The sequence below is a fragment of the Furipterus horrens genome, unplaced genomic scaffold, assembly GCF_987537825.1.
Source record: "Furipterus horrens unplaced genomic scaffold, mFurHor1.1.pri manual_scaffold_7, whole genome shotgun sequence".
Taxonomy (NCBI): domain Eukaryota; kingdom Metazoa; phylum Chordata; class Mammalia; order Chiroptera; family Furipteridae; genus Furipterus; species Furipterus horrens.
Genome location: NW_028327177.1, coordinates 60,469,251 through 60,482,762, shown reverse-complemented (window position 1 = coordinate 60,482,762; position 13,512 = coordinate 60,469,251). Strand labels below are relative to the sequence as shown.

The 13,512-nt window shown below is 35.8% G+C and overlaps 1 pseudogene; it reads left to right on the top strand.

Annotated features, from left to right (window-relative positions):
• The first annotated feature begins 12,022 nt into the window (after positions 1-12,022).
• LOC150004538 (actin, cytoplasmic 1-like) lies at positions 12,023-13,132 on the top strand (annotated as a pseudogene).
• The last annotated feature ends 380 nt before the right edge of the window (positions 13,133-13,512 follow it).

The window sequence follows — 13,512 nt, the reverse complement described above, 5'->3', positions numbered from 1 at the left end:
ATGTGACTATAATCAATGCAAATTTTGCAGACAATATAATTAGTAGGATGATAATGATTTTTGAAAGCAATTTACAAAGATAGATTATGCTATCTTGCACTGTTTCGGACATGGATATGGATATAGGAAATTAAGAATAGAGTACAGGAAAAGAAAAAGGAAATACAGGGAAAAAAAGATTATTCCCCAAATGGGATATAATGAATGAAATAAAACAAAATGTAGGTGACTCCATTATTACTCTCCTTGAAAGGATTATTATTTTCATTAATGTCTTTAGTTATTATTCTTTATTAATTTCTTATTTATTCTCAACTAGTTAACATAAATGGAAAGTGAAAAGAAGAGAATTCCTTTAACTCAAAACTAGAATAGATAATTAATAAATTAGAAGATAGATTTAATAAATTTAACCAGATTGCACTAAAGAGATAAAACCAAGAAATATGAACAAGACTTTGAGACCAAGGCTGTAATGCAAAGGTACTAGATATATCTAATAAATGTTATAAGTTTCACTTTTGATATATGGTAGAATAATTTTTTAGTGGACCTACCATCCCACAGATATTTATTGTTATAAACGCTGGGCAAAATACCGTAAAACAACTACCTTATGGGTTTGAAGGGTGAATAAAAGCAGCCCATTTTTGGATGAGACCAGAAGATCAAAAATGCAAACTCTCAAGGGGTGATTGCTCTGTCCTTGTGACTTTGGCCTGATGACAGACTAAGTTTGCAGCATGGCACAGGGTTACTCAAGGTCCAAGAGAGAACCTGCTCTTTCTGGCCTAAGAAAATGGAAGCCAGGTCAGCCAGAGAACCAGAAAGTGATGGAAGGTTTTGTACAAAAGAGATGCAGAAAAGGGGAGGTCAGGTCTATACCTAAAATCTGTCCAAGTCCTGGACACTGAACCCAACATGCAAGAAGCAGTCTATGAGCAGGCCTGCTAATGAAACCCTCAAACCAAGCTGCCCACAGCAGGTAGAACAGAGTTTGGTTTGGGCCTAACCACATTAATGTGATGTTTTATCATAAGCATCACATTGTTTAGAGGAAGCTAACAGAATTCAGAGACTCTACAACCTCAATATTCAAAGTGCAAAGAATACAATCTGAAATTACTCGATGGACAAAGAACTCAGAAGCTGTGCTTTATTCCCAAAGGAAAGACTGCTAATATCAGCCTCTGTGAAGTGATACAGATGTTGGTATGAGACAAGGATTTAAAAGCAGCTATTGTTACTATGCTCAATGAAGTAAAGAAAAATATCTTTGTAATAAAAGAAAATACAGTAAGCTTTCAGCTCAAAATAGATAATATTCAGAAGTTTGAATTGCACCCCCCCCCCCAAGTATCCTATCCTCCAGTATCTATGAATGTGACCTCCTTTGGAAATACGACTTCTGCAAACATAATTAGGCAAGATGAGGCCATACTGGATTAGGGTGGGCACTAAATCCAATAACTAGTGTCTGTATCAGAAAAGACTCAGACATAGAAGTGACAGAGGGAAGAATGCCACAGGCAGATGGAGGCAGAGCAAAGGGATGCTTAGGACTGGCAGCAATCACTGGAAGGGGCAAAGAAGGGGGCTTCCCTAGGGCCTGAGAAAGGAGCAGGGCCCTGCTGATACCTCAGTGTCAGGCATCTAGCATCTAGAACTGGGAGAGAATATATTTCTGTTAAGTCATCCAGTTTGTGGCAATTAGTTACAGCAACCCTAGGAAACTACTACAATAACCAAATGGAAATTTCAAAACAGCAAAATACAACATAGAACATTTTCAAAATACACTGTATGAGCTTAATAAAAGAATGGAAATGATAGAGCAAAAAGTCAGTAAATTTGAAACAAATCAATAGAAAGTGTCCACCCTGAAGAATATATATTGGCTTGAAAGAGAAGTGCAACCATTATGAAAATAAAAGTTTAAAGGCACAAGACAATGTCATTGAAATCAATAAATTTTACCCTACCTATACATATTACTTATAAAGAGGCAGCAAAATTATAAAATAAAAGTATATGTGAGATTTTGCTTATAAATTTCTAGACCTTTTTTATTGGAAGCAAAAACTCAATAATCCAAAGAGGAATGAGAATTTTGTATATAGAAATGAATGTGTGAGAAAGGTACCAAATAAAAATGTTGGAGATGACATAGTGAATGATGATAAGGTTTTGGTTATATCTGTGTTGATGGATGATTGAAGTAGCTGAGACAATCCACTGGAATATAAAGATTTTGGAAAATGTGAAAAACATTATCCATAGAAGCAGTAATATTTAAATCAGAGAAAATTCACTGGAATACAATGATTTGGAAAATGGGGGGAAAACTGTAATAAAGTACTAATATAGTTAGTTATGATTAGTGACAGGGAACAGAGAAAATAAAAAAGTCCTTTGCTCAAATTTTAGAATGAACTCGCTTATATAACATTGATTGAGCTCCTACTAGGTACCAGTCACAGTGTACAGTAAAACACAAAAATAATTTGCTGCTCTTTTTGACCAAGTGCTGATGACTTAGTAGGAGGTCGAGAGAATGGTTTAGGGCTCAGGAAGTGGCTTTGAGGATACGTGTTAAACAGATGGCATAAGCATGAATGGAGTTGAGATGTGGTGCTGCCAAGGCTGTGGGAGTGGGCGTCAGGGTAGAACGTGTTCTCTTCCTGACGCTGAGGATCAGGGGTGCTGAGGAAGCAAATGCTGCAGGGAAGGGATAGAATCAGGAAAACTGCAAATTAGCATGAGAAGATAAAAAGATGGAATTGGAGAAGCAATTATATCATTTTAGAGGAGTCAAGAAAGATCGACTGCTAACGAATCTGTTAAGGAACTCATAAGGTAGAAGGAAAAATGGTTGAAAGAAATTAGTTAAAGGTAGACTCAGAAAAGGACAAGATTGAGCTAAATAGGATTTTAGAAAAGTGAGAATAATCAATCACCCAATGCAACATAAATGTGGACAAGTGGATGGAAGAAATTTCATTGTAAGTACATGTGACTATGTACATGTGTATGTGTGTGTGCACATATGTGTGTGCAGGCATGTGTGTTTGATAAGAAGTGAAGTTAAGAACTAGAAAGACTAGAGAGTTAATGTGGACAGTATATTTCTTCAAAAATTTTCTTGGATTAATTTAATAAAATTTGGTTGGAATAGTGTGAAATAAATTTCTAAAATACGGAAAATGGCTTAATGTTGGTATATGAGTGCAGGTAGTCTTAAAAGCAATCCAATTTTAAGAAGTTTTTATTTTCAACAATCAACAAATTATAACACCTAGTTATTTAGAATCAATGCTTTTTCTTTGTAGCAGTATCCGTTGACTTATCATAACACCTCCCTTGTTTTTTATAAACACAATATCTGACTTAAATAAATCACCATCTCTATCTTTTTCAAGTACAAATAACCAAGCCCTTGAGAAGTGAAAGTAGTAATGCAGGAAGCAGGATGTCAGAGAAAAGTAGAAAGGGAATTTTATAATTTAGCAAGTAATCGTAGCATCAATATTTTTGTAACAACAAGAACAAAAATATATTATATTTTAAGTATAACAAAACTTTTTGTTCGTGTTGTTGTAGTTTTTAAATGGAGGACTAAGTATACCCCAAATGAAATAGATCTCATTTTGTCACCATTCTGCAGGCAGTGCCAGTGACCTGGCCTCCCACCCATCACTGGAATGGGGACAGTTGACTGAACCAATCACTCTTAATAACATAATATTTAAACTGGTTCCTCAAAGAAATGGGATCTTTAAAAATGTTTTCAATAATGCATACTCATCTAAAACCTAAAAAATATATGGAAAGAAATTAATCATAACATCATTCCAAAATAAGCAGTACTACAATACCTTCTCATATTTTAGACATATTTAACAGTTTCTGCCTTACCATATATATGATTTGCAACTCAATTATTTTTTTATTTTTTATTATATTTAAAATAATTTTCTATGTTTCTAAAATCATTGAAAAAAAAAGCTTTAAATAGTGAAATTATTTGTAAAGGCTTTTGCTTTTAATTCAGGTCCTTAATGAAAAGTTAATTACAACACACAACATTCTCAATATATGTCAACTGGAGCATAAGGATGGAAAACAATTGGTATGGACACAACACCTAGAGAAACAAAGGAACTGTGGAATTGATCTGGTATACATGATAACTGCTAAATCTTTGTTGTGAAAGTTGAGAAAATTATCAGTCTGCTGTGGCTCTGGAGAATGTCTCTGTTCAGATTCTGGGCCAGGTTCTCATATGTTATTATAGTGGCTTCCAGTCATATGCTATGTGATTCTGTTTGCCTCACCTGTAACAATGCCAGTAAAAGAAATTTCCAGAAATTTATTTTCTAAGTTTACAAATGGTTAAGGATAATTTGTTTAAAGTAAAGCATTTATTATACGCAGTATTTTCAAAACCAGAGCTATTTCTGATTCTGTTCATTTCTGTACACCTCTGAGATGTGCAAAGTCCTGTGTGACTATTGCAGGTGACTGGGCTTTCTGGGGAAAGCCTTCCAGCAGGTGTGGCTACTGTGACAGGATTTCACTGTCCTCTAGGCCACTTGGCAAGTTGTAAACAACTTCTACTACTGTTGTCAGCTGGAAAAACCTGTTCTCAAATCCTAGGAATTTCTGTTACATTTTATGTTGCTTCACCAACATTCTTCTCAGTGGCTATTATGACTCTTACAATTAAACCAAATATTATGTGGGGGTTTGTGTTGTAACTATTGACCACTATGAGTATATAAATTAAATTAATCTTCTTGATAGTGCAAAACACAAATATAATTTTCCCCAAACTACACTAAAATCCCCAATATAAAAATGGGCATTAAAAATATTATAGACTAAGAGTTACAATAGTGTCAATCCTAAAAATAAGAGAATAAGTTAGTTAAGCTTGTTATACAAGGTAGGGCTACGTAGTTTTACAGATGTGAGTATGCAAAACAGAGTTTTTTCTTGTATTATTATTTTTAACTATTGTATTATTTTCCATACCAAGAACTGTAAACCTTTTGTCCCCTACCCTGTATTCATCAGATCATCAGAGGTCTCTCTTTCTCTCTCTCTCTCTCCCTCTTTTCTCATTTTTCTTTCAGCAACTCTCTCTCTTTTTTTTAACCCAAAGCCCCACATTAGAACTTTCTTTCCTGCTTAGATTTCTACATGCTAATCCATTCAGCTAAGATTTGTTACAGCCTTACCTACTCCCTGGAAACTCACCTTTTGATACCATGTGCTTTCAGAATAACCATGGATCTGATGAATAGTGACACAATGGAATGCAGGTAAGTTCCTTTGTAATCTGTTTGTATTATTGAATTAATTGGCAGAAATTTTAAACTAGATCAGCAGTGAGTGTTCTAATGGATAGGCCCTTTTAAATTCCTTAAGTAACATCAAATAGGAAACTTACAAATTATTTATTTAAGTAATGAAATTAAGCACCCTCAACAAGTCTCTAGTAAATCCAGCTAGGCCATGATTCAGAGTCACCTGTGAATACCATTTACTGAGTAGTCATGAAGCCTCTCTAAGCCAAACTCTCCTCATTGTAAATGGAGATACTAATAGTTCCTAATTCACACAAGGAGAATCAAATGAAAAAATGCACATAAGTTACTTAATACAGTGTGTGGGAAATAGAAGGCATGTAATAAATATTACCTACTATTTTTGGTGTTATTTATCCCAAGTAATAATTAAAACAATTTGTAGCCTATTTATTTAATGATTTAATTTAAAGTATTCTGTATTCAAATGTTACAGAATACAGAAATAACAGAATTTAAAGTTACATGATCATTAAAGTATCTCCAAACTTTGGACTATAATGACTATGATTCATATTACTATGAATTATATTTTTTGAGTGTCCAGTGAAATACAATTCTAAATACAGTATTATTATTATATTTTCCCATGTTATCTTTTTCTTTGTAGATTTTTAGGTTTTTTAAAAATATGTATTTATTAATTTTAGAGAGAGAAAGATGAACAGTGAGAGAAAGGAATATCAATTTGTTGTTCCATTTATTTATACATTCATTGGTTGATTCTTTCTTATATATGCCCTGGCGGGATGGAACCCACAGCCTCAGCATATTGGGAAGATGCTCAGAGTGCCTTCTTTGTAGATTTTTAATAGTAAACAGATGGAACTCAAAAATAGTGAGATTCTAATGCCAATTTCTTTTGTTTGACTTGAGTATCCAATAAAATAAATGTGGGGTGACTGTTTTGTTGATGTTGAGAAAGTGAAACTAAAATCACCAAACAGATGGAAGCTGAGGATTCTCCATCACTTCAGATGACATAATTGTTAAAGGTCATTTTGGAGGAGATGAGTTTGCTGTCGAGTCCTGTTGACATCAGTGGCACTGCCTTCATTATCTGGTAGTCCTGACTGCATGCTTCTGCCACTATGTAACAACAACTTGGTGATTTTAATGTTTCTTCTCTTTCAAAACTCAGATGGCATTTTTTTTCCCCCTAAATGGCCAAAGGCAATAGCCAGACTAGCTGTCTGATTATTTGGTTTAAAAATCAAACTAAACTCCTAAGTCCAGTTATCATCTTTTTGACAGGTTTTGAAACAGACCACCAGACCTGCGCTACAAACTGTCAAAAAAAAAGTTGTGTTTCAATTCTATAGCTTCCCCAAGGCCTGGTTACCACTTGGTATTCTTAACTTACTTATTGAATTTTCACTCAAGCAGTCTGGGTTTCTGAGATTGTCAAGCTATTCTGTTAGAAAGAAAAGCTCATTTACAGAACAGCAGTGCAAACATGGTTCAACCAGAATTATGTCAATTTACTAATTTCCACCTCTTACATGAATGTATGTCATATTTGAACATGACTGTCACTTGGCTCAGAATGATAAATTTCTGGAAAGTTCTTGGTGCAATAAGTACAGATTAAAGATGGCTGAGGTGGAATTTTATGTCAACTTGAAATACTTTGTATCAAATCAATATGTACATTGCAAAATGTTTTTACAGATTATATTAATAAAATGTACTAGTTTCTAAACAAAGGGACTTTAGGGAATACAATATTTTTCTTTCTTTAAAAAATGTTATTGTGTTTTTCCTATTACTATTTATCCCATTTATCCCCTCTTCCACCTCTACCCACCCCCTCCCCCACAATCACCACATTTTTGTCACTATGAGTTCTTTTTCTTTTTTTGCTTGATCCCTCCACCCACCAACCCACCAGAGCTGTAAGCCTGCTCTCTATATATGAGTCTGTCTCTACTTTGCTTGTTCAGTTTATTCATTAGATTTCACATATGAGTGAAATAATATGGTATTTGTGTTTCATTGACTGGTTCATTTCACTTAGCATAATGAGAATCTCCAGGTCCATCCATGCTGTTGCAAAGGGTAAAATTTTCTTCTTTTTTATGGTCAAGTAGTAAGGAATACATTTTTTCTTAAAAAAATAAATGACACTAGCAATTTTGTTTAACACATTCTTGATATATTTCATTTTCAGGTTATTATTTATAGCATCTTATATTCTGTTCAAAATAGAAACTTTATAGAACTACCAATTATTAATGACCCTAGAAATTCCAGTTATTTATAAATTATGAATGATCAATGTAAAAATGAAAGAAAACAAACCAAGTTTTCATAAATATGGCGAAACGTTTGCTTAGAAATTAGTAAGGTTTTTTTTAAAAAAGCAAATGGGGTAGATTTTTAGAAGTACATTTTAGAGAACATATAGAATAATCTTTCCCTTTTACAGATATGAGGAAACTGCATCAAAGAAGGTAATTAACTCACTCATAGTTGTATATTTAACATCAAAGCCACAAAAGGTGCAGGGGTTAAGAAGTACACATTGGTAGTTAGAGAATAGTCACAGAGATATAGATTAGAGCATAGGGAATAATAGTCAATAATATTGTAATAACTATGTATGGGTCCAGGTGAGTATGTGGAAGCAGTAGATGGACCACTTGTAAAGTACATGATTTTCTAACAACTTTGCTGTACATCTGAAACTAATAATATTAATTGTAAAATGTAATTTAAAAAGAAAAAGAAAAAAGGCCACAGCTCTCTTGATCCTCAGTTCTGTGTGGTTTACCAAGAACTTATGTTACCAGCTTTAATGCCAGTTAAACATTTGTTAATTCCAATTGTGTTCACCCACACTGCTGTACTCAACAATTAGGATACCACTCACCAATCACAACTTTTCTAAGACTCTACCTACATTTTGAAATTTCTTGCAAAATATAGAAAGGCAGTGTAAAACAGATCTTCAATCTGAAACTTTGCTTTCTCTAACATGGAAAGATTACTATAGAAACAAATTAATGTTCAAGTATAATTTTCTTTTTTAAAAAGTATTTATTTATTTGTTTGTTTGTTTGTTTCTTGATTCTTAGAGAGAGGGGAAATTAGAAAGAGAGGGAGAGAAACATCACTGTGAAGTTGCCTCTCACTCGCACCCCCAACTGGGGACCTGACGTGCAACCTAGTCATATGCCCTGACTGGGAATCGAACCAGTGACACTTGGCTCACTGGCCGACACTCAATCCACTGAGCCACAGCAGCCAGGGATTTTATTTTCTTGTAAGTAGATTTGGTGATGAAGGAGAGGAAAATTGTTTATACTTTAAGAATGGGAAGTTAGATTTTGATGGATATAATTTTCTTCTTCATTTTTACCTCAAATGCACATCTGGCTGACCGCAGCTTCATAATATAAAAATTTTAATATATTTGCACATGTGGATATACACAAAGAGGCATGTCTACAAAAGTATGCAAAATAGAGAAAAGGAGAAAAATGTTGATTTAGGAAGTTTCACCTTTTTTCTGTATATAATTCATTTTCTCATAGCACTTCTTTGTTAATTCCTGACTTCAGAGTTGTTCTTTTAAAGATTGTGGAGTGGTAAACACACAATATACAGATGATGTATTGTAAAATTGTATAACTAAAATCTACATAATTTTATTAACCAATGTCACCCCAATAAATTCAAACAAATTTAAAAAGATCATGTGCTCAATACCTTTGTAATTTTCATGTCTTATTCTTTGACTATTTAGATGGCCCTCTAAAAATCCATGACTTCACATATTGGCCCCTGGCAATAAATGCACTGATAGAAAAAAACAATTATCTAGGTGCTGTGTGGTTACTATTATTAACATTCCCTGTATTTTTTATTCAAGTGCATGGATGATGTACTGTGTAGTGTGTTTGATATGCAATGATAATCTGACTGTTCTAATTAAAATGATTCAGTCCAAATAAACATTATGAAAAATAAACATTATGAAAAATTTGCATTTTAAATGCAAATTGAAAAAGAATATTTTATACCATTTGCTAAGGTATATATTGTTATTTTGATTTAAAAATATTTTGCTATATTACAATGATTTGGCATGAATTAGTTATAGTAGTAGCCCTTTTATGAAATTCTCCAGACCTTCTTTGACTAGTTTTCACCGTTCTGGCAGGAAGTGAATGGAAAAGACGGGGCAGAGAAAGAGTATTTGCTTGATGTTTTATTCCATGCCTGGCTGACTAATTTGAGATTTTCAAAATCTGTATCCCAACATTTACAGCCCTCCACATGTTCATAGAAATATGACATATAATTCACATATACTAATTCCAGAAATTTGAAACTATTTTCTAATTGGTCTTTCTTAAAAGATATCAATAAAATATAGCAATACCATAATGTCATGCATTTTTTAAACTTATAACAAAATTCAGTTTAATCAGTTTCTCCTCATTTGTCATGACCTCACCATTCAGATTATTGAAAGATATCATAACACTTTTAAGTCATTTAATTGTGTTTGCCACAAAAAACCAATATCAAAAACACCCAGGAACTCAAGCTCAGGTAATATTCATTGGTTTCAAAGAGTTTTGCTATGTAAAATGTGTTTTCTCCTCTATAGTTACTCTCAAACTTGTTTTCTCTTTCTTCCTCTCTTTAGTTCACAGCAAGGGTACTATGATGAAACTGTTTTTCATCATAGCTTGGCAGTGTCTATAACTCCTAATTACTTAAACTCCTAATCTTTGGAGACAAACTTTACTTTCGCTAATGATCATGTGGAAGATGATATAATTCCTCCTGTTATTCTTTCATTATTTATTCCAACAGAGCATTAGAGCAAGTGTTTGGGAAGCTCTGTTTCCTAAATAGGTTATGGCAGAGACTAAAACTTACTCAGTTGCATGAGTTACCTGTATCAGTTCCCATTTATTTCACTTGCAAAGACAAAATGCATTCTTGAAGCTGTGCAAAATATTAAGCAAAGGGTAAGTAAAAGCTGACCTGATTTGAAAAATGCGAAGCAAAAGCAAAAATTTGGAAATTTTCTGCAGAGAGACTTGTTGATATGATGTAGCAGGAGTCTGGGAGAGGAATAACTAAGTGGTGCAGGGGGGCTTTCTATCCTTATCAGAGACAGATTTAATGGCAGGCACCCTGGGCGCACGCCCTGGCCCCAACTTCTGAAGGGCCCCACAAAACCCCAACTTTACACTTTTTTCTAATGACACCAAGTTTGGTTTCATTATTGTGCTGCATAAAATATGGTTAACATATATTTTTATTTTCCCTGTCTCTTTCTTTTTCTTAAGGGGCCCAATATTTTCTTCTGCACCCGGGGCCTCAATTGACTTTAATCTGCCTCTGTTGTAGTTACAAGTAATTTTTCCTTTATATTGCTAAATGTGTACATGAGGACAGAGGCAGATAATCTTTTAGAAGAGAAGAGCTGGGGTGAGGCTGTATTGCTTTGCATTGAGGGGTGTTGTGTTCAGGCAGCAGCCAGGATGGCAAGACAGTTAACAGTGAATTTTCAGCACATGGGAACTGTGCTTGAGGGGTTGATTGATAATCCAGGTAAGCACACAGCACTAGAGAAAGCAGAAAGATGGCTAACGGGCGGTATTTTTGAACATGTGCAGCAAGAAGCAAACATCTCTAAGGCCCACTAAAATAATTTGTACAAATCTGTATTTGTCATGGGAGTTTGTGGAATTGTTAGCAGAACTTCTTCTGCATAGATTGGATAAGAATAGCTGAGGATGTGACAGGTAAGTGAAATGATTGATCATATATTGAATGGGAACAAAAGCTTTTCACTTGTTTAGATTCCAAAAGTACTGTCTTGGTTCCTTCTGTGGCCTCTAGAAAATTCAAAGGAGGCTTGCCAGTGTAATGGTTGACTGACTTCTTTCCCATATATGGCTGAATAATGAAATATTATTTAGCCACGAAAAATAAGGAAATCCTGCCATTTGCAATGACATGGATGAATCTAGACGATATCATTCTAAGTGAAATTAGCCAGAGAAAGACAAAAACTGTATGATCTCACTTATATGTGAAATCTAAAAAAAGCGGAACTCATAGGAATAGAGAGTACAATGATGGTTATCAGGAGCTGGGGAGATGGGTGGGGGGTATGTGTGATGGCAGTTGCTGGTCAAAGGGTTCAAGCTTTCCGTTATAAAATGAGTAAGCTTCAGTTATAAAATGGGGGGATCAAGGGACAGTATAGTGATTATTGTTAATAATAGTGTGTTGTACATACACTTGAAATTTGGTGACAGTAAACCTTAAGCGAAACACAGAAAAAAGGTAAATATGTGTTAATTAACCTGATTGTGGTAATCATCTCACAAAGTATATATATAGATTAAATCATATATTGCATACTATAATATATACAATTTTGTCAATTATTCTTCAGTAAAGCTAAAAGATACTATGAGTAACATTTCCATCTAAAGCAATGAGAGAACACAGGAGACTAGCAATTACGTCTATATTTTATAAAGTCATACACTCCAAAAAATGACTAGGACCAGTGCTTCAGAGTCAAGGAAAAATTATCTTGATGCACTGCAGCTGGCCTGCAGTCCTTGTACTCTCACTGCTCTGCTATCCATGACCCGCGACTGCTGCCCTCTCATAGGATGGCACTTGTCATTGACAATGGCTCTGGCATGTGCAAAGCTGGCTTTGCTGGGGATGAACCACCTGGCCATGTTCCCTTCCAACATCGAGCATCCCTGACTCCTGGGCATTATAGTGGGCACAGAGCAGAAGGACAGCTACATGGGTGATGAGGCCTAAAGCAAGCTCAGTATCCTGACCCTGAAGTACCCTATCAAACACAGCATCATCATTAAGTGGGACAATATGGAGAATATCTGGCACCACACCTTCTACAACAAGCTGCATATAGCCCCAGAGGAGCACCCCATGCTGCTGACAGAGACCCCCCGTGAACCCCAAGTCCAACCATGAGAAGATGACTCAGACCATGTTCAAGACCTTCAGCACTCCTGCCATGTACATAGCCATACAGGCCATGCTGTCCTTGTACATCTCCGGCCACACCACTGGCATTGTTATGGACTCTGGGGAGAGGGTCACCCACACTGTGCCCATTTCCAAGGGTTACACCCTCCTCCATGCCATCCTGCATCTGGACCTGGCTGGCCCAGACCTGACAGACAACATCAGGAAGATCCTCATGGAGGATGGCTACTGCTCCACTACCACTGCCAAGCAGAAAATTGTGTGTGACATTAAGAAGCTCTGCTGTGTCATCCTGGACATTGAGCAGGAGATGGCCACCACTTTGTCCTCATCCTCCTCCCTGGAAAAGAGTTATGAGCTGCTTGATGGGCAGGTGATCACCATTGGCAACAAGTGGCTCCAGTGTCCAGAAGCCTCTTCCAGCCCTCTTTCCTCGGTGCAGAGTACTATGGCATCCACGAGACCTCATTCAACTCCATCAATGAAGTGTGACCTCAACATCCATAAGGACCTCTATACCAACACAGTGCTCTCTGGTGATACCACCAGGTACACCAGCATTGCAGACAAGAAGCAGAATGACATCATGACCCTGGCTCCCAGCATGATGAAGATCAAGATCATTGCCCACCTGTGCGTAAGTACTCAGTATGGATTGGCAGCTCCATCTTGGCCTTGCTATTCACCTTCCCGTAAGTGTGGATCAGCAAGCAGGAGTACAGTGAATTGGCCCTTCCACTGCCCACTGCAAATGCTTCTAAATGGACTATGGGCATATGTGTAGCATTTGCTGCATGAGTTGATCAAGTCTAAGTTTTTCCTGGCAAATGTACACACCTCATGCTGGCCTTGTGAAACTGGAATTAGCTTTCCAAAATAAATTGTCCTTGAAACTTGTATCTGGTCTCAGCCCTGAATTGTAAACCTGGTTGCTGATTTGACCTTGTATTTAAGTTAACAGTGACCTTATTACATGTTTAATACCCTGAACATATCTGATTTAAATGACTGTACCTGCAATCGGTCACTTGGTGGCTTAAATGAGAATATGTTTCTGGGAGAGAAATCCAGTGGCTTGATGAGAATCATGAGATTGTGTGTTCCTGATGTGTGCAGGCTATTACCCTTCAGGAGCTGCCTA